Genomic DNA, 27,198 nt, shown 5'->3' on the forward strand with positions numbered 1-27,198 from the left:
TATTTGTGTGTTTTATTTCTCACAAATTATTTTATAAGGCTTAAAATTAATGAGTTAAGTGTCTGATGAGCTTCGTTCGTTTGTCTCTAAATGTCGGTAATTTTTTTTTACAAATAAAGAAGCTTTTCTTTAACGAATAAAACTAGAATATCATCAATGTAGTGAAAGCCAATTAAAAATGCTTTGATCACACACTTCGATAAAGCGGCACGTCACGAGAACCCTCCCATCGTGGCCGCCGGTAACTACATTCCCGATCCTGCGGACAGAATGGAAAGCAGTCGACATCGCCCAAAACACGTCATTTCGGATCCTCCCGATCCACTAACGGTGCTTTCAGGTACCTTAAGCGCCGATCATCGTTCTCGTCGAACCCGTCGCAAGCGAAGAAGGGCTCGACGAGTAAATTAACACTCAGACACAGCCCATTGAGTATCTCGCCGGATCTTCTCAGTGGGTCGCGTTTCCGACCCGATGGTAGATTATGCGAAGTACGGCTCTTGCTAGGGTTCGTATTAGCAACGTCATCAGGTTCGAGCCCCGTGAGCTCACCTACTAGTTAAGGCTACGCTGATATACCACATGAGAAGCACTAGATATCAAATAACGAAGTCAGAGTCATAAAAATCGGTTCACGTAGAAAAAAGTTCTGTAGTGACAGATATGTACAAAATAAATAAAAAGTTAACAAATTACCTAATTTTTTTATAGTTGGTTGACCAAAGGAAAGTAAGTCTTGGTAAGTATGAGTGAAAACTTTTGCACTGGATGGGTTAATGTCATGACCCACTGACTTAAGTATTTACCGGAGTGTCCAGACATGATAATCTGAATACAACCATCCATCTTAAAAAATAAGGTCGAAATCTCTGTTGTATTGGATAACGACTGTCCCAAATCGCAGACCGGATCGCAAGGCTTTCGCGGTAGGAATACGCAAATGGCGGTACCTACCCGTGCGGGACAATACGTCCTACCGTCAGTTACATATATCGCCAATTGTTATTGTTAGTTTGATAATTATAAGGCTAAATATTCGAAAAGTTTGATATTAAATAATGTAATAATAATAAATGACGGAAGATTAAACCGTAAATATAGTTGTGATTATCTATGACTTGAAAACCGAAGAAACTGCAATGTTTTTTTTAATTTTATTTTTATTGCTTAGATGGGTGGACGAGCTTACCTGGTGTTAAGTGGTTACCGGAGCCCATAAACATCTACAACGTAAATGCCGCCACCCACCTTGAGACACGAGTTCTAAGGTCTCAGTTTACTTACAACGGCTGCCCTACCCTTCAAACCGAACATTACTGCTTCGCTGCAAAAATAGGCAGGGCGGTGGTACCTACCCGTGCGGACTCGCAAGACTTCGAGTCGAAGTCGGAAAAGCTAGTATTGTTATAAAGTCAATATAGGTAGCTGTTCTTAGTTTTATTCAATGAATTCCTTTCAAGATTTTACTGACACTAATAGAATTTAACAAGAAAATCATGGAACATGGATGAGAAAAGTCACAGCTATAGAAATTAAAATGGATTTCCGAAAAACAGATTTGATTGTAGTAGTGTAGCAGCATGAAAAGCCAAATCCAAATACCAAAGAGATTTCGATCAAAATGGTGGATGGGGTTTTGTAAGCCAGGACAGATTATCACAATCCCGCTTCTGCCTCGATGTAGTCATCTGATCCGATCTAAAGGATTGTACCTCCTTATGCAGTACAGACTTCGTTCACATCTCTGAAGGTAGGTAGCGGCATGCGCATTTATGATTTTATGACCTCCCGCAACTATTTAACACAAAATTTTGGAACCAACGCGTTTTGCATGATTTTTCATAGATCTTTTCTGTCGCGTACCATCTGATTTTGGATTGAACTCCCCTTCTCAGTGTTTCCCGAGCGCTATGACTTGCTTTTATTAAAAGGAGGTCGCGGAGAGTACTTAGATGGTAGGCAGCGGCTTGGGGCCGAGTGCTCTTGGAATGCTTGACGTTCATAAGCGAAGGTAACTGTGGCGGTAGCCATCATACAACGCAAGATATTTGACAGATGCTTGAATCTCGCTTACGACATTTTCAAGTTAAGCTCGCATATATACAAGTTCCGAACAACAACATTTGGACCGTCGGTCTACCGAGCAAATATCACCCGCTCGGTGGAAGATTTCCCCGCCGTCGTTAAGCTTCCTAAACTGGTGACCCGCGACGGAACAATTGCAGCCTTCACACTTTGTCATCAGCGCATCAAGAACTTCGGCTACCACAATTCCCGCATTATCGCAGATAAAAGCAAGTCATTGACAGTCGTCCCACAGCAAACCAGCATCGCAGCCTCGACAGGACCATCACAGCTGACTCTCCGCGCTTCCTGGTCCTAAGGCACGCACCTACACTGCCTCATCACGCCACCACAGTCCATCGCAGCTCACGACCGGATCATCAACGCTTGGAGTTACCAAGTACCAAGTTATGGTAGGATACGAATGAAAGAAAAGTCTAGATTTTTTAAAATTTTATAGTAAAATACACAGTTGTTCGTACAATACTCAGATACCTTAGTCGTTCATGACGACCATTATAAATGTAAAGTATTTCAAAAGATGGTAATACCTAATACAGTGACAATTATAATTGTATTGTAAAAGCAGTTTTGATGAAAAAATTGATTTTGACATTTCGTCCGACTCTGTTTCTTATAAAACTCTAAAAATAATTAAACATTTTTTTTTTATCTAAGTGCTTTTCTTTGTTTTCTATTTTATTTTGGTGTAATTAGTATTAACTGAAAAAAGACCGGCATGGCAGCTGTAGATATATTTATCTTAAAGGGATGAAACGAAATAATAGTTTTATACGAACTAAATACTTATATTTAATTATTTATACGAACTAAATACTCTCAAATATTTCTGTAACTTGCTAAAGCCAATAGAATACTAATTTACATGGCAACATATAGTTGAGTTAGAGAATTTACATGAATTAAACAAAGGTAACTCTGGTTATTTAATACGAGCAGGTTGTACGGGTCACTACTGAATGTAACAGTCAATACTATGTTTATATTTATTTGTGGTGTTAAAAATACTATAGGTATAAACATTTTGAACGAACTATGGCTCTAATAAATTTGTCCTTAGTTGTAGGGTCCATGATACGAACACCTTCATTTTTTTTTCCTACCTAAGCTGATAGCCTTGAGAGGCTATTTCAGCGTAACCTTAGTTAATAGGCGAGCTCACAGGGCTCAAACCGGAGTGATGCTAACACTGACCCTAGCAAGAGCAGTGAATCTACCACCGGATCGGAAACGCGACCCACTGAGAAGATCGGGCGAGAAACTCAGTGGGCTGTGTCTATGGGCACCCTCATGTTGACGCCTTTTTGTTCATGTTTTTCTTTTTTTTTATGAGCCACTGAGAAGAGCCGGCCAAGAAACTCAGCGGGCTGATGCATGGCTTAGTTTACACGTCGAACTCTTTGCCGAGTTCGATGAGTAGGGTTACCTGGGCCCCTAAGCATGCTCCTAGCGTTAGAGCTGAAAGCATCTAATGCAAGGGTTATTGGATCTGATGGATCCGTAAGGACGTGTCTAGGGCGTCGACGGTGACTGGCTCCTGTGTGATCAGGATTCGGGGAGTAGCCAGCGGCGGCAACGATAAGACGATTATCACGACATGTTCATTTTACACCATGTAGAAAGGCAATATAGGAATTTTCGTAAAATCTATATCGGACGTCATTCCTTCACCGCCCCGCCTATTTCTACCGTGAAGCAGTATTGCGTTTCGGTTTGAAGGATAGGGCAGCCGTTGTAACCATATTGAGACCTTAGAATTTATATAACAAGGTGGGTGGCGCATTTACATTGTAGATTTCTATGGGCACCAGTAACCACTTAACACCAGGTGAACTGTGAGCTCGTCAACCCATCTAAGCAATAAAAAAATATATTATAGCATGTTTTAAGTTGTTATGCTTACATTTATTTGAGTCGAGACCACGACAAGGTAAATGTAATATTTTACTAATCGGAGCAATGATCATGGTAACAAATCTTTGTTTCAAATATTCTTAAGATACAATGTTGTTAATCTACGAACCGAAAGGACTTCTCGGTTTATAACAGTTTTGGTTTGATAAAAACAGTCTTAATTAAAAGAATTTGAAACTTTCAAAGCGATTTCTCTAATTTTCCCCGAGCGCGTCAATAAAATCGTTTGAACACTCTGTTTAACAACGATTGTTATTGTTCCCCTGTGCTTCTGACCCTAAAACTACTTTATGAGGCCTAACACAGATTATGTCTACATTATTAGGGCCATAACAGCCTGCTAAGGATTCGCGATCCCGAGCATTTCGCATTTTTCATTCAGTTGCCGACTGTATCCCGTAAGGTGCGGTCGTGTGTTACGTTCGCGCGTAATAACAAAGATTTTGTGCATTGAAATACAATTTGTTCATGTGTGAATGGTCAGTGACTTTTGTGTTTTTTGCTTCATAGACAATTGGAATTTGCTCACGGTGAGTTTTGCCCCAAAGTATTTTTGATAGATTAAGTCGGTTTTGATTATTCAAATTCGAACCTGTTGCTCGGAATATTTTTCGGGCATGCCTAAACTGATTTTGTGCGTCGATACTTTGATACAAAAATAGGTTTAAAAATGTCCGTAAATTACATTACATCGGTGTTGTTTTTATTGTGATTATTTTAGATCTATTATGGGCTTGTTTAATTGTACAGAATATTTAGTAGGCGGTTAGTATTGATCGCTCGGCTTATTTTACAGACTCTTCGAAGATAATTATTTCGCTTCTTCGGTAATTTGAATACTTTAGTTATACGTTTTGTTTTTAAAGATATTAATTTAGAAACGTAAGGAGAAACTAAAAAGTCTTATGGTTTTTAACTGAATAGTAGAATTGGTTTAGCGATCTACGCAATAAACTAATTAATCTGTGCTTCAAATAGGTATGATCATTAAAACTACATTATTTTGGAGGTGCGTTGTAGCAACGCTCAATTCCAAATAAAATAAAAATTATAAAAAAATTACAAAAGGTATTGAAGATAGGAACACGTACTGAAAAAATATTTAGGTAAAAAAAATCGAAAATTTCTATCTAAGGACATTCTAACGGAAATCTAACAAGTGAATTCGATTGCTTTTATTATTATCGGATCGATATTACAAACTATTATTTTTAAAGAGTAAATGTGATTTATATTTTTTACATTTTGATGATTTTTGTTCACCTGATGGTTGCCTGAAAGAGATCGCTCTTAACGATAAGGTCGCATTGTGCTTTCGTATCGAACGTTTTACCTTTGTTATTATTATTTTGGTCTACAATAAAGAATATTCATTTAATCATTGTATAATAACGGTTTTTCTAATATATTCTTAATTTTTTAACAGTAATGTCACATCAACGTTTTTGTAAAGGATTTTTCACATAAACTAAATTTTCATCCAAACTCTTAGTAGTTCAAGCCCTTAGTTAAGTGCCAGTCCACGAATTACAAACAAACATAATTATTATTGCCATTTGGGTAGGCAGTTTCACCGTAGGCTCACATTATAACTTCAGATTATATCAATCAAAAAATGTATTATTTGGAATCTATATTATACTAGCTGACCCGGCAGACTTCGTAGTGCCTCAATAAATAAATAAAAGACCTAAACTTTTGTATAAAATATACTTAAAACAAACAAAAGGAATCCGTCCGACGGGAGGCACATCAAAGGCAGCGGCTTGGCTCTGCTCCTGGCATTGCTGAAGTCCATGGGCGACGGTAACCACTCACCATCGGGTGGGCTGTATGCTCGTCTGCCTACAAGGGCAATAAAAAAAAAAAGGAAAAACAAAATTGTTATTTTTATTTAATTTCGAGCATTTTCATATTTATCTACCTTTTAAACCTTCTCTGGACTTCCACAAATAATTCAAGACCAAAATTAGTCAAATCGGTTCAGCCGTTCTCGAGTTTTAGCGAGACTAACGAACAGTAATTAATTTTTATTTAAATAGATTAAGATTATTACATTATTATAATAATTATTATGATTGCAGTTCTTCTTTGAGATGTTTATACGTTTTAAATGTTCTAATGCTCATATCTCGAGGGACGTCAAAGAAACTTTTTACATAATATTGTACAGTTGTGCGTAACAAATTACCTTCTGATTTTGTAAAATATATTATTATGTAGTTTAGAAGCTATTACTTTGGATTATTACTCTGGATCGCCTTGTATTCGATACTAATATTAACTATACTCGATCGAACTTGAATTGAATTAAATTGTAACGTCTAGGACAGACATGAGTACTGCTTCTCTTCTCCTGCGAGGAATTCGGGGAGGTGCAGGACCTTGGCCCTCCTCCTCCCCCTTTCAGGAGGCGCCGGAGTCCGACATAACCCGGTTCGTTACCCCCCCCGGACCGGGTATCCGTAAATGGATTCCCTAGCGTTAAAAAAAACAAAAAAAAGGACAGATGTGAGTTTGCATTGGAGTAAGACTGATCCTACACGTAAAATCGAAATTTACGATCTCCTCGCCATAGGAATAAGTAGGTGATTGTTAAGAGCCCTTGCTGACCACACCATACAATATCTGATTTACAAGCAAGGAGAGGGTGGGTACGTGGGGAAGCAAAATTATTAATAGCTTTAGTTGTACTACTTTTAGACTAGAACAATCTAGATCAGCCTTTCCCAAAGTGGGCGATAACGCCCCCCTGTGGGCGCTCCAGGCCTAAAGGGGGGCGGTAACAGACCCAAAAAAAAAAGGGAGCGTTGTTCAGAATCGTGGGAGGTGATTTGTAATTTCATCTAAGAGGACTCTTAGACACCGACTAAACTCTCACTATAGTGGTTTTTAGGTATGTGAAAAAATGGGGGCGCTAAAAAATAATTTATTCTCAAAGTGGGCAGTAGACAAAATAAGTTTGGGAACCCCTGATTTAGATCAATGAATTATAGTATAAATGTTTTTTACGCAATGTAACATAAACATAAATAAATTTACGTCACCGACATTACCCGCCGCGCTCGGGGTGATTGTGTTCATCAAGAGCTTTACGCTTTCCATTGCGTATTCTCAAAACACTTATCTACTGTAACGAAAAGTTCTTTGCTTTGTAAATTCTTTCGTGCCATTTACTCTGGGACGTCAACTGGAAGTTTATTGTCGCTTAGCTTCGAGGATGATACAACCTATTGTAGGCCTCCACTTCCAACAGTCAGGAAATAATACACAGATTGCAGTAGTTTACTTAATTCTGTATTGCTTTATTTGTAACTTCACTTTTACAATCTTTAGACATCTGCTCACTACCGAATACACTGATTTCTATATCGTTTTTTCAGACTACCGCCTTTTTTATTATGTCACGTCCCCACTACTGTAATTGCTCCCACCAACAGTGTTGCTATTTGGCAATACGAAAATTGCCTAAACATTAACAAATTTAATTATTTTACAACAAACCTTACACTATATTTGACAGATTACTTTCTTTCATTAAAGAACCCGCGCGCAGTGTAGGACGTAAATAACGTCACAATGCTTCTAAAATCGCACACTGAACGTTTATTATGGGTTTATTAATACATGCACTGCATTAAGCACGCGTCTTGTTCAATTTCACGAATGTTTATATCCTTCTATGATTGTGTTCATGTAAACGAGACGCGGTTTGCATTATCGAATGCGATTTGGCATGAGAAATTGCCGATAATGTAACCAGTTATGGTTTTTGTTTAATTATTATTGAATTAGCGCAGGTGATTTCGTGGGCCTCGTGATTGCTGCTACCCACGTTAAGAAGCGGGGTTTCAAATTGCATTGTATGACCGCTGTTAGATTCTCACAAACCGTAATTATCGCCTCATTCAGAACAGAAGGGTTTCTGTTAAAAACGTGCCGTATTCGGGATAATATCTCGTCCATGGTCTTGGAATTCATAACTCAAGAGAAACTTTTATATTGGGGCTCTTGATTTGGAATTGTTTTTTTTTTTCTTTAAGTCGACAAAGTTGTCTTGGCCTCGGTGCGCATTGAGGGTGGGACACTTCAACGTGGATGCCTATATCTCACTTGAAGCATGAGGTCGTAGTCTCGATTGTGTTTTTTAATAGCGGTCTCACCTTTCCAACCGGAACTTAGTCGCCGTACCAAACTTCTGGAAAATATCGTTATTCTAGGCCGACACCAAACTGAACCTAGACTCTTTTAGCAAAATTTATAATTGAAAAAAATACTATAAGGCTAGCTAAAATAGAAATGGAACATGTTGCATAAAGCCTCAATCACGCTAACGACATTTACAAGTGAACATTGCGTGTGACTGGCTCGTACAGTGAAGAAGTAGAAGGGAATCCTAATTTGAGGTTAGACGACAGAGCGTGACCTGTTCCCGATGATTTAGAATATGTAAATAAGTTCCGGACAACCTGGCAAATCGTCTTTTTCTCATTTTCCCTCCAAATTATCATTGTTAAACTCTCTGACAATTATACATAGCATTGAATGATACCTTTTTAATTTCAACACGATAAATAACTGAAAATCTGCGATGGAATAGAAGCAGCAATCACCTTTATACGTCACCGCTATAGTCAGTAAAATTCCTTGTTTGGTTACTTAATAAAATTTGATTAATCTGGGTTTTATAATTATTAAAATAGTTCTTTGTATTTTTGTTCAATTTGTTACTTGTCTAATTTCATCATGTTGTCAGCTATTGCATTGTCGATTGCACCTCTAGCCTATAATTGAGGTGACATCTGTCATGCAATGTCAAATGTCAAATGTCCTTGTTAATTTATCAATGTTTTAAATGGATGATCCTTTGTTGGTGCAACTAAATAAAGAAATAGTGAAATAAATAAATATCTTTCTGAATATTCTATGGTCGTAGGTCTTGTGAAAAATACGAACGCGTAAATTTCACATCCAAAAAGCGCAATGGATCGTAAAACACACATTCTGCGGAACACTTTATCTCTTCGTACTCGAGAGAGCAATTTAGTGAAGCCGCCACGCGCCTTTTCTCGTCGCGTTTCTATTGTTTTACTGTAAATGAAATATGATATTAAAATAATTACAAACAACAGTTACAATTAAATTATAGGCTTTCTTTGTGTCAAAATTATATTTTTAACTAGCTGACCCGGCAGACTTCGTGGTGCCTCAATCGATAAATAAAAGACCTAAACTTTTGTATAAAATAAACTTAAAACAAATAAAAGGAATCCGTCTGACGGGGCACTATTTTTATTTAATTCCGAGAATTTTCATATTTATCTACGTTTTAAACCTTCTCTGGACTTTTACCAATAATTCAAGACCAAAATTAGCCGAATCGGTTCAGCCGTTCTCGAGTTTTAGCGAGACTAACGAACAGCAATTCATTTTTATACATAGAGATTGTTTTTTTTTAAATTCATACTTACAAAATTACAAATGCTTGATTGCTAATAAATTTGCTGGTTAAATACAGCCACACTTCGAGCTATTCTACTACATACTGCTACATCAAATTTTAATTCCGGAACCCATAGACATCTACAACGTAAATGCCGCCACCCACCTTGAGATACGAGTTCTAAGGTCTTAGTTTTTATAATACAACGGCAGCCCCACCTTTAAAACCAAAATGAATTACTGCTTCATTACTACATTCTTGGCCTTGTACCAGTCATTCGGTCCAGTTTGAAGAATGAGAACGTCCATACAATACAACTGTGACTTTTAAATCGTGTCCCATGATGGGTGACGGCATTTAGGTTTTGATGCCAATGGCTACCACTTGGCACCAGAAGCATTGCATTGGCATAACAAAAACCTGCACTTAACCTTTTTTCGCTATGAACTAACTCATCTTGTTATTGACGCAGAGAATGTTCGCATTGAACGCAGTTGTTTATGTAAGCAAAACAAAAAGTGTTAGATGACGACTTCTTCCTTCTAGTCCTTTAGTTTGGGATAGAACAATAAAAAAAAAACCTTATAGGACTCAAACATGTCATTCATGTTAGCTTTGAGTTATTTTTCATTACTTTATTATCGTTTAAGATGCTATTGAGAAAATTGTCTAATTAACTGGTCGTTAACTGGTCCCGTGATAAGTTCGTAAAGAACTTGTGTTACAGGTACCAGATAACGGAAATAAATGTAAGATCTTTATTATACACATACATATATTTAATATACATCCATAACCCTTTTAAAGACATTTATGTTTATCATACAAATATCTCCCCTTGGCGGGATTCGAACCCGCGACCCCCTTGTGCAGTGACCATGTCACTTACCACTACACCAGACGGCCGTCTGAAAATATTTTCTTTGTGAATACATCCTTATGCATTACTGGTAAATTCCCGTAATTGGTAGCTTAGCTTGTTTATATCAAACTGTTTCGCTTGGATATTGCTACACTAATATATGAAATTCTCTCGGTCTCTTGGACTTCTACGATAAATAACGCTATTAAGGTGAATCAAAATATTAGAAAGCCATATTTTGCATTTTTTTTTTTTTTTTTTTTTTTTATTGCTTAGATGGTTGGACGAGCTCACAGCCCACCTGATGTTAATTGGTTACTGGAGCCCATAGACATCCACAACGTAAATGCGCCACCCACCTTGAGATACAAGTTCTAAGGTCTCAAGTATAGTAACGACGGCTGCCCCACCCTTCAAACCGAAACGCATTACTGCTTCACGGCAGAAATAGGCAGGGTGGTGGTACCCACCCGCGCGGACTCACAAGAGGTCCTACCACCAGTAATTACGCAAATTATAATTTTGCGGGTTTCATTTTTATTACACGATGTTATTCCTTCACCGTGGAAGTCAATCGTGAACATTTGTTGAGTACGTATTTCATTTGAAAAATTGGTACCCGCCTGCAGGATTCGAACACCGGTGCATCGCTCAACACGAATGCACCGGGCGTCTTATCCGTTAGGCCACGACGACTAATTCTTGCATAATTGCATAATTCACTAAAGCTATGAAATATTGATTGTTGTTTAGAAAGGAAGGATAAGGATAAGAATATTCTAAATTGTATGTATATTCAAAATAATTCCCTTGAAAATTTGCGTTATTTTATGTTATAATATCTATACATATAAATAAAATTAGAGTCTGCTTGTAATATTGAAATAACCGCTTTTTACTACATGCATATGAATATATATACGGTACATACACCAAAATAACATTTTTTACAATTTTTGTCTGTCTCTCTGTCTGTTTGTTCCGGCTAATCTCTGGAACGGCTGGACTGATTTTGACGAGACTTTCACTGATAGATGGCTGATAACTTTTTTTAAGACTAGTTTCGCCCCGCGGCTTCACCCGCGGTACGACAATAACCGCGGGTAACATCACGAGACTCACTATTCAATAATAAAATTTAATGTTTCCGAAGCGAAGCAACGGCGGGTCGCTAGTCAATAATAAAATTTAATGTTTCCGAAGCGAAGCGAGGGCGGGTCACTAGTTCTTAATATAAATATAACGTAGCTCTGTAAACTAAAGATTTTACAGAATAAAATCAAGTTTTTGCTAACGGCAGATAAATCTCAAGGCACCGTCGTCTCATATTTCATTTCGTCCCTCAGGTTCAGAGTCTAGAAATTCGATACCGAATTGTTTGTAAGAAATAACGGGATATTGTTGCAAAGGAAATATTCTTCGTTCTATTTCATTTATGTTTCTTATCGTGATCAATACATAGTTACGACTGATAAACTGCGCATTCAGAATTAAAAAGGCTATTGTCAATGTTATTGGCACGCACGGGTCTTATTCTTGTTGATCTTATTCCCCAGTCTATACTAAAAAAATCAAGACCAATGAAAGATCGCATAATGACAAATAGTGATTTTATCGAAGAAAGCTGTTAAGCCAAGCTGTCTTTAAAGCTTTTATTAATGGAAACATATTAATTCTTTATTCATCATCTTTTTCAAATCTAATTTCTAATATTGACTTTTGACAACAACAAAAATCCTGTTAACTCAGTCAAAGTCACACTTTTCCTTTAGCGTGTCTCGGCGAAAAATCTGTAGCACCCTCAGACATGGCACACCGTGGTGCAAATGCTCTTGTAACTTGAGGGCGCATTAACGAGCATCCGAAGGGTCAACGAAAAGCATGGTCTTGGATTCAAGTGGCACTTGAACCTGCTCGTAGAATGATAAGTCAAAAAAAAAAACGTATAAACATGTGAACGATTGTTTTCTTGTCGAATTTACATTTTCTGGAATGAAAATTCTTGGTATGTTATATCTTTATTATGTTATGGTTCTTTTTGGTGGACAATAATCTTAGGATTACATATATTTAAAACAAGAATTGTTTTGACGAAAAGCACTTCGATTCTATTGAATTGGTAATATGGTTTCTTAACTATAATTTACGGCTAATTGCGTAAAATCTTCGGGCAGAGTTCCCCTAAAATTGCAGTGTCTCTAATTAACGGGGCATTTTTTAAGTCCGTTTTGGAATTTATTGACGATCTGACTAATGTTAAATAAATTTTAAGTTTCATAGTCAGTTAAATAAATAGCGTTTAAAACAAAAACGTTACATTTTTCGAGGACGTTGAAGTAAAGAAACAAAATGATGCCGGAATTATTTTATCGGCGGAAAGAAACTAAATTGTTGAGTATTGATTCTATGTTGCCTACGCGCTTTGACAGGCCAGTTTTTAGAAAACGCTAAAGAAGAGATTTTCGGTTGAGGGCAATTTGTTTGTTATTCAGGCACTACTGATACCAATGAGTGATGGTGAGCACTGAAAATTTACTCTATGATCGTGCGTCTTTGATAACAATAAAAAAACTGTTCTCCTGCCGGGAGGCGAATTTGCTAAGAGGTGCCGGCGCAGGGGGTTGGGGGGGGGGGGCTGTTCCTGTAACACTTCCAAGACGGTATTGGCCACTAACTATATGAAAAAAAAACCATTACTATTCCTAAATTGGGCTTTTTAAGCCTTGAACGAACGAGGTGCTATTGTGCTATTGAGCTTTGTCACGAAACAGTCATGCATTTTGGTTTGTTGGATGAGACACACTTAATACAATTGGGACTTCGAATTGATATCTCAAAGTAACCCCTTCACACTGGGTGGGCCCTGAGCTTATCTCCCCATATTAGTAATAAAAAAAATAGGTGAAGCATACGTTGAACGTTCAGTGTAATAAAATTTATCAAGTTTATCGGTTCTATTGATTTTATGTCCCCTCTTATCATTTACCGATATCGTGCTGTGCCCGGTTTTAATTAAATACAAGATTATGAGGGCTATTATTTTGTTTAATGGTGTCGAAAGAAAATCTATTTTAATATTTACTGATATATGCTATTGTGTTAGATTTTTGATAAAGTGAAAGATAGATTACTATAAAAATTGTTTTTTACTCAACCAAAAAATTACTGGTACACAATTAAAAGATGGCATTTCTGAAGCTAGTGTCTAGTTTGAAGACTATCTATTCTGTGACCACTCGTTGTAAATTAGTAAAAGGTAATTTAAAAAAAAAATACCAGCCTAAAAATTGGCAGAATTCGACTTCATGTATCTAGAAAGGTTGCGATGAGCACGGTTTGATGTCTATGTCTCCGGTTTTTTTTTCCTACCTATGCTGATGGTCTAGAGACACCATGCGTACGTCGCCGGGCTAGTTGGTGAGTTCACGGGGCCCAAGCGTGACGATAACCACTCGACACCAAGTGCACTGTGAGTTCGTTCACCAATTTTTTTTTTATTGCTTTGATGGTTGGTCGAGCTCACAGCCCACCTGGTGTTAAGTGGTTACTGGAGCTCATAGACATCTGCAACGTAAATGCGCCACCCACTTTGAGATAAGTTCTAAGGTTTTACTATAGTTACAACGGTTGCCCCACCCTTCAAACCAAAACGCATTACTGCTTCACGGCAGAAATAGACAGGGTGGTGGCACCTACCCGTGCGAATTCACAAGAGGTCCTACCACCCGTGAAACAATAAAAAAATGAAAATAAAGGTATTTTTTCATAAATATTGATGTAAAATGACCCAGGATTACAAAGAAGGTACTTACTGATTTACTGATTTCAATCAATGGTGAATAACGAAGCAAGAAGGAAGAAAACAATGTCATATTAAATAAAAATTGAGAAATGAAATCAAATGAATTCAATTGGCTTTGCCAATTAGGTTTTGGTTACAATGCGTTAACGGACTGTAAAATTACAAAATAAAAAAAAAGGTTATTTATTATTACAATTTTCAGATCGCCCATGTTTCCTTGACGGAATAACATTACATGTATAAAGGAATCATATACGTAGAGAACACGATGGAAAAGGGCATAGAAATTCACTGTTTTTATTGAAATACTAAAAAGATTCAACGTTTTTAAATGGCGTTCAAAGTACTACTGATTCACGAAGATTTTATGAATTAAACCAAGGTTTTGAGATTAAAATATTGCATTTTTTTAAAGGTTGTAAATTCAATTTCTTCAAAGACAACAATGACATAAATAATTTGATACCATCTCAGGCGTACGCTCAAATATGATATGCGATTTTCAACCTTAGGACACGGAAAAACTTATTTCAAATCGCGATTAGACGGACCTAGCTTCGCCACGTCAACTGTGAAATATGTCAACATGTCAACACAGCCCTCGAGCATTTTATCGGCTCTTTGTTATTCAATATTTTTTTATTATTACGAACGTCCAACTGAACTGAAAATTTGTTTTTATTTTTCATTTTCTAAGGCTGTGTATTCGGTGTGCTATGTGCATATATCTGTTTATTATATGTATATCTATGCTAATATATAAATCTACAGTGGTTTTTTCGGATGTTCCGTTATAACTACTGAGCCATGCATCCGATTGACTTGAAACTTGGTATCCATGTAGAAAATACATGTACCTAATGGATAGGCTAATATTTATATGAGTGTTGGACTCCCTACACCAGTTGCGGGGGCGTTAATGATGAGAATCTTTGTGGGGGTGGGAAATAATAATGTTAATTTTAAAGGCCCAGGGAAGCGGACGGGTACAGCTAGTATTTTTTATAATAATGTATTGTCTATAGTATACCGCAACATACCTGCTATGTTTTTATATTTACCGGAATTTCTGTAAATTAAACGGTTGTCTAGAAGAGATGGCTTTTAGCGATAAGACCGCCTATTGTACAAATGTATCTGCTTTTTGACTGTTCTTTGAATGTAAATTGTGTTTTGGTGTGCAATACAGTGTACTCTTTCAGACTGACAAACTCTAAAGTGAACCTTAGCAGCCTAATTAAAATCATAGGGAATATCAAAGGGATCTCGCACCGATTGGGTGATATTACTCGGTAGTCCGACAAACCAATGCTTCTGTTTAGAATTCATTTCAATTATTATATTACGTAAGCTTATCTTGAAAATGTCATTAGTGCGATTCAGATTTTTGCTGAATTCCTTCAATTCTATGTCAGCTACCGCCACACAAGTCTACCCGTTTGCTTTGAAGCTGTTTACCTATATCATTAATTCTATTTATTCATCTCACAATTAACTATTACGAAGGTTAATTACCTTTAAATTGTAAGGGCTCGAATATTTTATCTTTTTCAGAGACACTGAAGAATAGTTATAGTTATTATGTGTCTTTTGATGTTTGAAATATGCGTGTTATTTGAACGCTGCACTTTTATTCTATTTATAGCAAATCTAAAATACATTTTGATGCGTTTCGTAATACAATCAATAGTTTTATCATACGATAAGCTTATCGTTTGAAAGCAATCTCGTAATGGACAAAATGGTGTTTTCGTAACAAATCTGTATTAATTTTAGGGGATCAGTGGGAAAATAGGCGGGTCACTTCTAAGGAATATTCAATAGCTAATCGAAAACAAAGTCGGCAATTGAGAATGTACTATCAGTTTTTCATTAACAATGAATAACTACATATAAATATAAAGTCGTCGTGGCCTAAAGGATAAGACGTCCGGTGCACTCGTGTTGAGCGAGGCATCGGTGTTCGTAATCTCAGGCGGGTACCAATTTTTCTAATGAAATACGTACTCAACAAATGTTCACAATTGACTTCCACGGTGAAGGAATAACATCGTCTAATAAAAATCAAACCCGCAAAATTTTAATTTGCGTAATTACTGGTGGTAGGACGTATTGTGAGTCGAGACGAGTCCGCGCGGGTAGGTACCACGACCCGACCTATTTCTGCCCTGAAGCAGTAATGCGTTTCGGTTTGAAGGGTGTAGCAGCCGTTGTAACTATATTTGAGACCTTAGAACTTATCTAATACTAGAAGAATCTAACAGTAGCCCTAGCAAGAACAGTGCTTCGCAGAATCTACCACCGGATCGGAATCGCGACCCACTGAGAAGATCCAACGAGAAACTCAGTGATTTGACACAAGTCGTCCAGGGCTATACGCAAGCTTTGCCCAATTTTTTTTAGTGCAAAAGTGCGGTCTTGTTAACTTCCCAAGCGCAATTCACTTGCCTTACTCTTCTTTCTAATCTTTGTATTCGTTAAGACATAATATAATAAATATGTTTATTAATACAGCTTTCTCTTGTTTGCGCTATCTGACTTCACCAGGCGCCCGGACGATTTGACTTAGGTTAGCGAATCGAGAATTTTTAGCTTGGAAATTAGTCTCTTTTGTTTACATAATAAGGTTTATAAACATTTTAAGGTTATTTGGAAAAGATTCACTGGATATTGGGTTCATTTTCAAATCACTACAAAAGCGTGTTTAATTCAAACTAGTCTGATTTCAATGCTGCTCAAACTTTTTTATCGCGGCGTATTTGGAATTATTAAAAAATTTGACTATACGATAAAATAATATATACTACAAAAATAAAAATTCTTTTATTAAGGGATTAATTACAACTGAACGTGTAATGAACGATAATATTTAAAGCAAATTTACTTTTTTTTTCCCTACCTAAGCTGGTAGCCTAGAGAGGCTATTCCAGCGGAACCTTAACTAGTAGGTGAGCTCACGGGGCTCAAACCTGACGACGATGCTAACACGAACCCTAGCAAGAGTCGTGCTTCGCAGAATCTACCACCGGATCGGAAACGTGACCCACTGAGAAGATCCGGCGAGAAACTCAGTGGGCTGTGTCTGAGAGTTAATTTACTTGTCGAGCCCTTCGTCGCAAGCGACGGGTTCGACGAGAACGGTGACCGGTGCTTGAAGTGCCTAGAAGCACCGTTAGTGGATCGAGAGGATCCGAGATGACGTGTTTTGGGTGACGTCGACTGCTTTCCAATCTTTCCGCAGGATCGGGAATGAAAATTTACTATAAATGAAAGATTACTATACAAGTGGAAGATCGGTACTTTTTCGTTAATTCACACTGGCATATTAATTTTATTTTAAAATAAGAAAATATAAATGACAGTCATGAAATCGACATAACGATGTTACGAATAGTATTTTTTGAAAAAATTAAAGATTTTGTTGTTAAACTGAATATCCACTAGATTTCGCCATACCATATATATTATACATACATACCATGGCGGCATTTTTTAAGATTTCGGAAGAACACAAAAGTGTCGTGGCATAGTTGAGAATCACTGCTGTGGAACTTTTTCATTTTAGATGCCGTAGAAAATATTCAGATTTATAATATTCTCCAACCGTATCTCTTAGAACTATCCCTTGATTTGCGCAGATCTGTGAGATTAACAGAGGATTACGATTCGTGACTGGATTTTTTTATGACAACGCTATCTCATTATCTTTTTAAAAATACAAAATCGTCTTAAGCTTATCGGTAACGAGATTCACAGCGCTCAATCAGCTATTTGAAGTACTTCTTTTCGTCATACGCAAGAATTCTATCTGAATTGCTGGCGCGCGAAACTGACATCAATGTTAATGCATTAAAGAAATCAAACTTTAATTCAGTATTTTATTGGTTTTTGTTTTTGTTTTTGACAAGTCATAGACATAATTAAAAGTGATTTTGCGCATTACTAGAGGTCCCGCAGTAGTCGAAATTCGACTTGGAATTGTAAGTTTGTACACTACTATGATTATATTTTATACTTCTATAATCACAAATTTCGCCAAGACTACACTATAAAAAATATTAACAAAGGCAAACAATATTTAATCTATTCTCAATTTGACAACAGACGCCAAGAACAAAAGTTTGAAAATAAAGAGTATGCATGCGTGTGTGCGTCAAATACATGGTATGTAGTGTGTGTAATGCTTTCTTTATTGATTTAATGCATCTTTTATGCATTATTTAAAAAAAAAATAGCATTATGCACTTCTTCTCTATATTCTCTATAAGTGTGGAATATTTCATACTCCTCCGTCCGCGCAATTGTCGTAAAAAGGGATACAAAGTTTTTGCTTAACGTATTAATATATAGATTTGCGCGTAACTTATTGTCATTACATTATTTTCATTGCTTCCGAATTCTTTACGGTTTTCGCGGTGACGGACGACTGCTAATCAGAAATTTTCATCATTATATTGATGTTACGAAAGCCGAGATTAGAACCGTAAAATAAAAGTCGTTTTAAACACCACTTTAATTCAGTTTAAAACACGAATTGATATCGATCATCTACTCTGTAATTGCTTTCAAAATATTGTGTTAGAATATTTATGTACAAACATTGTGTATTTACTAGGAAATTAATCGATCCAATTAACTCCCCGGGCGGTATCAAAGGCGCACCCGACAAATACTGAACTAAACTTAATTTACGGGTTATTGTTAAGCATCCAATTTGTGACTGAGTAGTTTTCGATTTCCATTAATTAAGTAGGGGTTAGCCGCGGCTTCTCCCGCCAAGAAAAAAAAAATCGGTTGTCTGTAAAGTCGGTTTACTGACGATAGTTGATCGTGACAACGTCATAAGAAAATACTGATGGAATGGTTTCATTTTTCAATCATCGCAATTATCGTTGCAACAATTGACACCACATTCACTTTTCACTGAACTTCATACTTGACAAAAACATGTATGTATTATTGTATAGCAGCTGTTCACGCGGATGCACCGCTCACTCAAGTAGGAGAGAGACAGATGTCGAACGCTGCCGAACGCGGAGGCCGACTGTGCCTCTTTGTCGCTCGTTGCGCGCTCTCGCTTGCACTTCAAGCCTTAAGTGGAACGCCTCATGAGTCATGTTTTTTCGTGCAGCCGGCTCCATCGAATTATAAGACGTTGTCACGTCAAAAGTTACCGTGTAAAAGGCAACCTATGTCACTCACTCTCTTGACCTAATACTATCATTTCAAAAACATATTATCCATGTATGTTCCATGGGGAGTGCTCTGAGGAATTGTTCGAGATGATACCGACATTTAGTTTTTACCATCGCACCGCCCGCCACCGGAGTAGAGTTCATCCATACTACCTGGAGCCACTACGTTCATCCACAGTGCGTTTCCAGAGATATTTTTTGCCACGTACCATCCGGCTATGGAATGAGCTCCCCTCCACGGTATTTCCCGAGCGCTATGACATGTCCTTCTTCAAACGAGGCTTGTGGAGAGTATTAAACGGTAGGCAACGGCTTGGCTCTGCCCCTGGCATTACTGACGTCCATGAGCAACGGTAACCACTCACCATCAGGTGGGCCGTATGCTCGTCTGCCTATACGGCAACAAAAAAAAAACACCACCTCAACTGATGACCACGACTACTTAGCCAAGAGTGCAAACGACTAAGAAGAAAGGCCTATTAGGGAAAATAGTAATTTGGTAACAGCGGTTATCGTGAGGAGATTTCTTACTCTGGATCCCGAATTACTGGATCGCAGACATTGCCACAAGCGCTAAATCGTACTTTTTTTTATTCTGCATTTTTATTGCGATTGTTAGCGAGTATACGATATATTTGATGGTAAATGACCACCTCCGCTCATGCACTGTTATAATAATATCAGGGAATAGCCAAGCTGCTGCTAAAAATTAATGTCGTATTCAATACCATTTTAGGGATCCTGCAATTTACGGTTTTCAAGAAATATATTGTTAGTAATGATTTTAAGAGTCCGTGCTGATGGAGCAAACAGACAGAAATAAAAGTAAATGTATATATTTTTTTAATTGAAAAGCGTATGGAAGCCCCCACACGAACTTATAAAGCATATTTTTCTGCATATGTATGTACTACGGAGTATTATCATGTTTCCAATTAAAGGTAAATAAAGCTCTTCAGAGTCTGTGAAAATTTAATCACTCAAACGAGAACGAATCTAAAAGGTTTCTCCGATATACGATTCCCTGAATTTCGCTACAGGTAAGGTTCGATGAAAATCCGAAAGGTTGAGATCGTAACATACTGATTCATCTATACTTCTATACTAATATTATAAAGAGGAAAGATTTGTTTGTTTGTTTGTATTGAATAGGCCCCGAAACTACTGAACCGATTAGAAAAATTCTTTCACTGTTTGGAAGTTACACTATTCCCGAGTGACATAGGCTATAAATCTTTTTTGAAAAAAAAATAGGGATCCTTACTAAAACTCCAATTATGTAATCCAAGGTGTAAAAAAATTACCTAAAATATTCTTTACACCGCGTGCCCTGCGAAAACCATTCATGATAGAATAAAATAATATACTACGACTTTGTAGAACACATTATTATTTACAAAAAGTGTCGCGACAGCATATGTTTAACTTTATAGTTATGCCGCAATAAGTGGTCTTTTATTAAAAAAAATAAAACAATATCAAATATCGTTGAGATTTTTGTTAAAGACCCGAGCGGAGCCGGAGCGGGCCGCTAGTGTTAGTATATTATATAGGCAAGTGTACAATAGCAATACAATCGATCTGTTCGAGACCTTTGCAGATGATGGTACAAACATTTATTTTGAAAGACGAAAATTGAAAAGGGGAAGCCTATGAAAACTTATACCAATAGGAAAATACAACACAGCTGAATGTTGTTTTGGAACAGATTTTGTTCGGTTTTGTTTAGCTTAGTTTTACTCTTGTGAGTGCGCAAGGGTAGGGACCACCACCCTACCTATTTCTGCCGTGAAGCAGCAATGCGTTTCGGTCTTTCGGTCTGAGGGTGGGGTAGCCGTCGTAACTATACCGAGACCTTAGAACTTATATCTCAAGGTGGGTGGCGCATTTAGGTTGTAGATTTTTATGGGCTCCAGTAACCGCTTAACACCTGTGTGCTGTGAGCTCGTCAATCCATCTAAAAAAAAGAAAACTAAAAAGGCTTAGTGTTGGTTTATAGGTAAGTTGCATAGATAAAAATAAGTTGAATTACTCCGGACCGATTATACGAAAACCATACTAGTATTATGTATGTCCTAGTATTTAAATGTCGGAGTAGTGTTGCAGATTCCATGCATTGTCATCTAAATGGCCGCCATCGTTGCTCGACATGTTTTGTTCACATGTACTACTGACAGATAGATACCTTGACATTAGACGTCAGTCATATTGTGCGGTGTTGCCGTTCTAATAAAATAATGGCGTCGCATATCCGCGTCAATTATTTCTGACATATATATATATATTGGTGCATGTTTATGGTGATGGATTATTAGTAGGTGGTTGAAACTGAAGTTGCGGTTCACCACGGTCCCGTATTTTTGTAATGATTTGAACCGCCAGAAATGGATCGACGTTAAAGCAGTGGAATGTCAAACGGAGGATCCACTCTGTGAGCCATTAATGTAACCACTACAACTCTTTGACAACAACCTGACAACTTATAACTTTTCTGGTGGTAGGACCTCATGTGAGTCCACACGGGTAGGTACCACCATCCCGCCTATTTCTACCGTGTAGCAGTAATGCGCTTCGGTTTGAAGGACGGGGCAGCCGTTGTAACTATACTGAGACCTTAGAACTTATATCTCAAGGTGGGTGGCGCACTTACGTCGGAGATGTCTATGGGCTCCAGTAACCGCTTAACACCAGTTGGGCTGTGAGCTAGTCTACCCATCTAAGCAAAAAAAAGTGATCGAATTAGAAATCATTTAGAAGAATAACACGAAATTCAGACACTAACTATTTCTATGGCACATTGTAATCCGCTTAGGTTAGTTAGGCATTAGTTATATAATGTTTATCCTAAGTGACTTAACGCTTCACAGTTGGTCACATCCACTCGTATGGAGGGAAGAAGTATGTCATTTATCTTCTTGTGATAAAATGCCTAACTCAATTTCGCTTTAGTGAATAAAATTTCATTTGAACTTTATCTATTCGATAGAAACACACAGTAGTAGCGCCTTAATACACTACTGTTTAGAGCAATTCTAAACATGAAGTTTTTATTACTATTTTTTGAATTTTAAAATAGAATAATAATTTTGGTAACACAGTCATTGTAAGTCAATCAACAATTCAGGTCGTACGTGCACGTGTTGTAACTACATTAAAATAAAATAAACTTCTCTCTGAATATATCAAATTATTGAAGCGACCAGCACAAAATACAGTCCACGCTCTATACACTACAACCACAATTTAAGTTCCAATTATTTCAAATATTGCAATGAAAAGACTGAGCTTCAAGTGAAGTCTTCAGTAAATTATTCTGAGAAGCTTGAAACATCAAAGCTAACGGATTGAAATTTCTTTAACACGCATATAACAAATATTTACCATTCCAAATGGTTTACCGTCTTAATTCGGAATCGTTAAACCAAAAAATTTCATGTTTTATTCAATTTATAATTACTGTCACTTAAAACGGGTTTGCTCTTACAAACTGGGGCTATGTCTCTATTAAATAAGGTCGTATGCAATCTATAATGTTGAAATATAAATATTTAAGAATTGTGGTTTGATAGAGGATGATATTGAAATTTCTCAGACCGTATATGTATATGATTAAAGTTAATTAAGGCTTGGACTGATTCATAATTTCTAATCTTTCTATTAATCATTGTGTCCTTATATACATAGTTTGGTCATCTATCTATATATATATAAATGAATTGCTGTTCCTTAGTCTCGCTAAAACTCGAGAACGGCTGGACCGATTTGGCTAATTTTGGTCTTAAATTATTTGTGGAAGTCCAGAAAAGGTTTAAAAGGATTAGATTAATATGAAAATGCTCGGAATTAAATAAAAATAACAAAATTTTGTTTTTCCTTTGATGCGTCCCCCGTCGGACGGATTCCTTTTGTTTGTTTTAAGTTTATTTTATACAAAAGTTTAGGTCTTTTGTTTATCGATTGAGGCACTAGGAAATCTGCCGGGTCAGCTAGTTGTATAATAATAATTGATGATGCAACTTTAATTCTTCTTAAAATTCATATGACAATTCAAAATGTCACGTTTGTTTGTTGAGTTCGTGGCGCAATGTCAGTTTCTAAATAATTTTAAACCTCAATCGTCGTGGCCTAAAGGATAAAGCGCCCGGTGTAGTGAGCGTTGTGATAAAGTTGTGCCGGTATTCAAATCGCACTAAATTTTTATTTATTTTATTCTTAAGACAGACCAATATACATATATACGATATATGACGATATAGTTTATAAGTAAAGAGATCCAAGCATCCTAGTGGTGCATTGTATCAACTTCGGTAATAGAAAAAGTTTTGTACGAATGAAATTCTTTTTTTTTTACAAAATAAATTCAAATTAAACTCACATTGATCTGTAAATATCTCGATACGTATCGTTGACAGGACCTAAGTGGGGTACAAGGAAGTTTTTTGGAGATGCAGAGATTCCTGTTGGTCCAGAGAATCGAAAATAAATGGCGATATCGTCTGATGTGTCTATTGAAAGCTTTGAAGCTTTTTTAGGTACTAGTGGCCCCACAGTAGTCGAAATTCGACTTTAGTTAATTGAAATTTTATGCTTAAACATTATTATGGTTCTATTCTATTATATTATACTAACACTATTATACTTCTATAATATAATCACAGATTTCGCCAAAACAACACTATAGATAAATAATCTTAAAGACAAACAATATTGATCCTTTCTCAATTTGACCACACACAATAACAAAAGTTTGACAATTGACTATAAATAAAGAATATATTTGTATGTGTTGCGTCAAATACATGGCAGTGTGTGTAATGTTTTTTATTACTGATTTAATGTATTTTTTATGCATAATTTTACAAAAATATTAGCATTCGGCGCTTCTTCTCTATATTCTTTATAAGTGTGGGAAATTTCATACTCCTCCGTCGGCGCAATTTTCGTAAAAAGGGGTACAAAGTTTTTGCTTCGCGTATTAATATATAGATTTGTTTCGCGAAACTCACCTTTGAAAATGGAATCGAAGAAACGTTTCGCAGTACGTACTCGACCTTCAAAGTGGGTTGTTATCATTGTACGTTTACAAAAGTTAATTCCATTTTAAGTTGAAATTCTTCTTTGTGGGCGCCCTCCACGGTCGGCTTCGGAATCCCGGTTCTTGTTGTATTGTCTTTACACTGATTTACGTTTGGTTTGAATTCCCCTTCATACGATCATTGGAGGCACAAATAATCGTTAAATAAATTTTATTTAAAATGCTCTATATGGAAGGTGATATAAAAAGCGAAACAGAGGAAGACAGCAGATGAGAAGATGACATCAAAAAAGTGGCAGGAATGACTTGGATGAGAAAAACGCAGGATGGAATATTATGGAGAACCCTTGGGGAGGCCTGTGCTGTACAGCAAGACGATCAAGAGTCCGGTGTCGAATAATAAAAATGTAACTTAAATTAAATTGTTAATAAAGGCTATCTTATCTTATATGAAAGGTGAGATTTCGATTCGTTTACTGTTTCGTTGCTTAGGGCCGTATTCAGAAATGATATATGCTCATAAAGTCGAGAAGTTTCTTCATAAATTGGACTGTCGAAAACCATGAGCATTTACGAATCGATTTGGTAATTAATTTTCCGTGGCAAGCGCGATCGAACGAAGTTTGAAACTCAAAATGGCGGATATGATAGTGTATTTTCAGTTCGCTAACCGCTTAACTAACCGTCGTTTATTAAGAGAAATTTAAATAAATAAAAAATCTGTTACAAAAAGTCATAAAACATCTTTGGTAACATCTTATAAACCTATATTTTTGTTTCAGATGTGAATCCTTATTTCTATCCATATTAAATTTCATATCCAGTTTCTTTTTATTGCATTTGTAGGCAGACGACCATACGGCCCATCTGATGGTGAGTGGTTACTGCCGCTAATGGACATCAGTAATGCTAGGGGCAGAGCCAAGCCGATGCCTACCTCTTAATATTCTCCACAAGCCTCATTTGAAGAAGGACATGTCATAGGGCTCGGGAAATACCGTAGAGGGGAGCTCATTCCAAAGCTGGATGGTACGTGGCAAAAAAAGATCTCTGGAAGCGCATTGTGGTTGAAAGGAGTAGTTTTAGGTTGTTGCTTTGCTCGTTATTATGAGAGAGTCTAGCTTTTTTCTTTTGAATAATTCCAAAAGTTAACGTAAGCGATAACGGCATATCGATGCAAAATTATCGCATAGTTATATTAGTAGGGGTAGAGGTCGCAAACGATGGTCAGACCAAATAGTGGAGGAACTGGGGATACCTGTCAGCGACGCACTCCACCAAGCTACAAAACGAGATCGATGGAGACAGCTGGTTGATTGAATCGAACGGAGTCACGATCCTCAGCAGTGAGGGACCGACCGAAGAGAGAGAGAGTTATATTAGTGATTTTAAGTATATTAATAATGGGCGTTTTAAAATAATTTCAGTTGAGAGTAAATGTAATAAAATGTATAAACTATTATATGTATGTATGTGTGTATATATGTATGTATGTATGTATATGTGATTTTGTATATATGTAGATATACTTTTTTTTGTATTTATTCGTAACCTAATTAATATAAATTTCATTGCACCTACCACTATTTACTCTGCACTACCTTTGGTTGACTGGTAGAGAATGCCTTAGGCATTAAGTCCGCCAGTGTAAATTTTACATGAAGTGTAATAAATAAATAAATAAATAAATAAATAAATAAATAATTGGAATTCATTTCGTTCAAACACGAAGACTTCTATTTGGCGTACTTACTGAGAATTCCTGTTTCTAAGGACTACTATGTATTTGTCCTTGTGTGTGGGTAAACATTTGTTGCTTCCAGAGTGGCTCCTAAAAGGTTTCGCCGCTTTCGTGTTTTAACATTGTAAATTTTCAAACAATTCACTTATTTGAGTTGACGAGTCGGCGGGAAGCGGAGTTCTTCGTAGGCACGTGAACCGATAAATTATTCGAGGAATTTGGAATAGAGCGTGGAAACACATGATTATTAATATTCTTTTTAATATATAAAAAATCTATACTTACTAAAAATATTATAAAGAGGAATGATTTCTTTGTTTGTTTGTTTCGAATAGGCTCCGAAACTACTGGACCGATTTGAAAAATTCTTTTTCCATTAGAAGCCGACATTGTCCCTGATGAACATAGGCTACTTTTTTTTATTTTATTTTTTATTTTTTTTTTGGTTTCATGTGTGTTTTAATGTTTCCGAAGCGAAGCGAGGGCGGGTCGCTAGTAGTATATAAAGTAGTAAATTTAATAAAAAATAGTAATTAACTGATTTAGCGGCTTTGTAGATTTGTGTTATTTTCTGATGTCTAAGGCAATGTAGGATAGTGATTATTTAAATTCATATTATGGTAAATATGGTAGTGTCGACAATTGTTGTTTTTTGTATTGTTGGTTATCAATTGTGTGTAATTTTCAGATGCCTGATGAAGGTCTAATAAAAGACCGAAACGTTGCTAAAATAATAATGTAATTTGTTATGATAGTCCTATCTTGTCCACATTCCTGAGATACATAAAAAATATTTTATAATAATTATGGACGACAATATTGATAATATTAATTCTCTTTAATGTATACTGAAAGTAAGAAATTAATTATACTCGAACACTCTGGGTCTGCGGAGGGACTTCGGTTCCCTCTGTATTTTATACCGTATGTTCCATGGGGAGTGCTCTGAGGAATTGTTCGAGATGATACCAGCATCTCGTTTTTACCATCGCACCGCCCGCCACCGGAGTAGAGTTCATCCATACTACCTGGAGCCACTGCGGTCATCCACAGTGCGTTTCCAGAGATCTTTTTTGCCACGTACCATCCGGCTATGGAATGAGCTCCCCTCCACGGTGTTT

General features: G+C 36.8%; 1 protein-coding gene across 2 annotated transcripts in view; it reads left to right on the forward strand.

Moving 5' to 3' along the window:
- Window positions 1-4,390: 4,390 nt before the first annotated feature.
- LOC114250730 (uncharacterized) overlaps window positions 4,391-27,198 on the forward strand; it is a 76,560-nt gene continuing 53,752 nt past the window's right edge. For both annotated transcript variants that reach the window (XM_089735727.1, XM_089735728.1), the window contains exon 1: window positions 4,391-4,529. The gene's annotated coding sequence lies outside the window, so the exon portion shown is untranslated. The remainder of the gene's footprint in view (window positions 4,530-27,198) is intronic.

The sequence above is a fragment of the Bombyx mandarina genome, chromosome 20 (genome assembly GCF_030267445.1).
Source record: "Bombyx mandarina strain Sakado chromosome 20, ASM3026744v2".
NCBI lineage: Eukaryota > Metazoa > Arthropoda > Insecta > Lepidoptera > Bombycidae > Bombyx > Bombyx mandarina.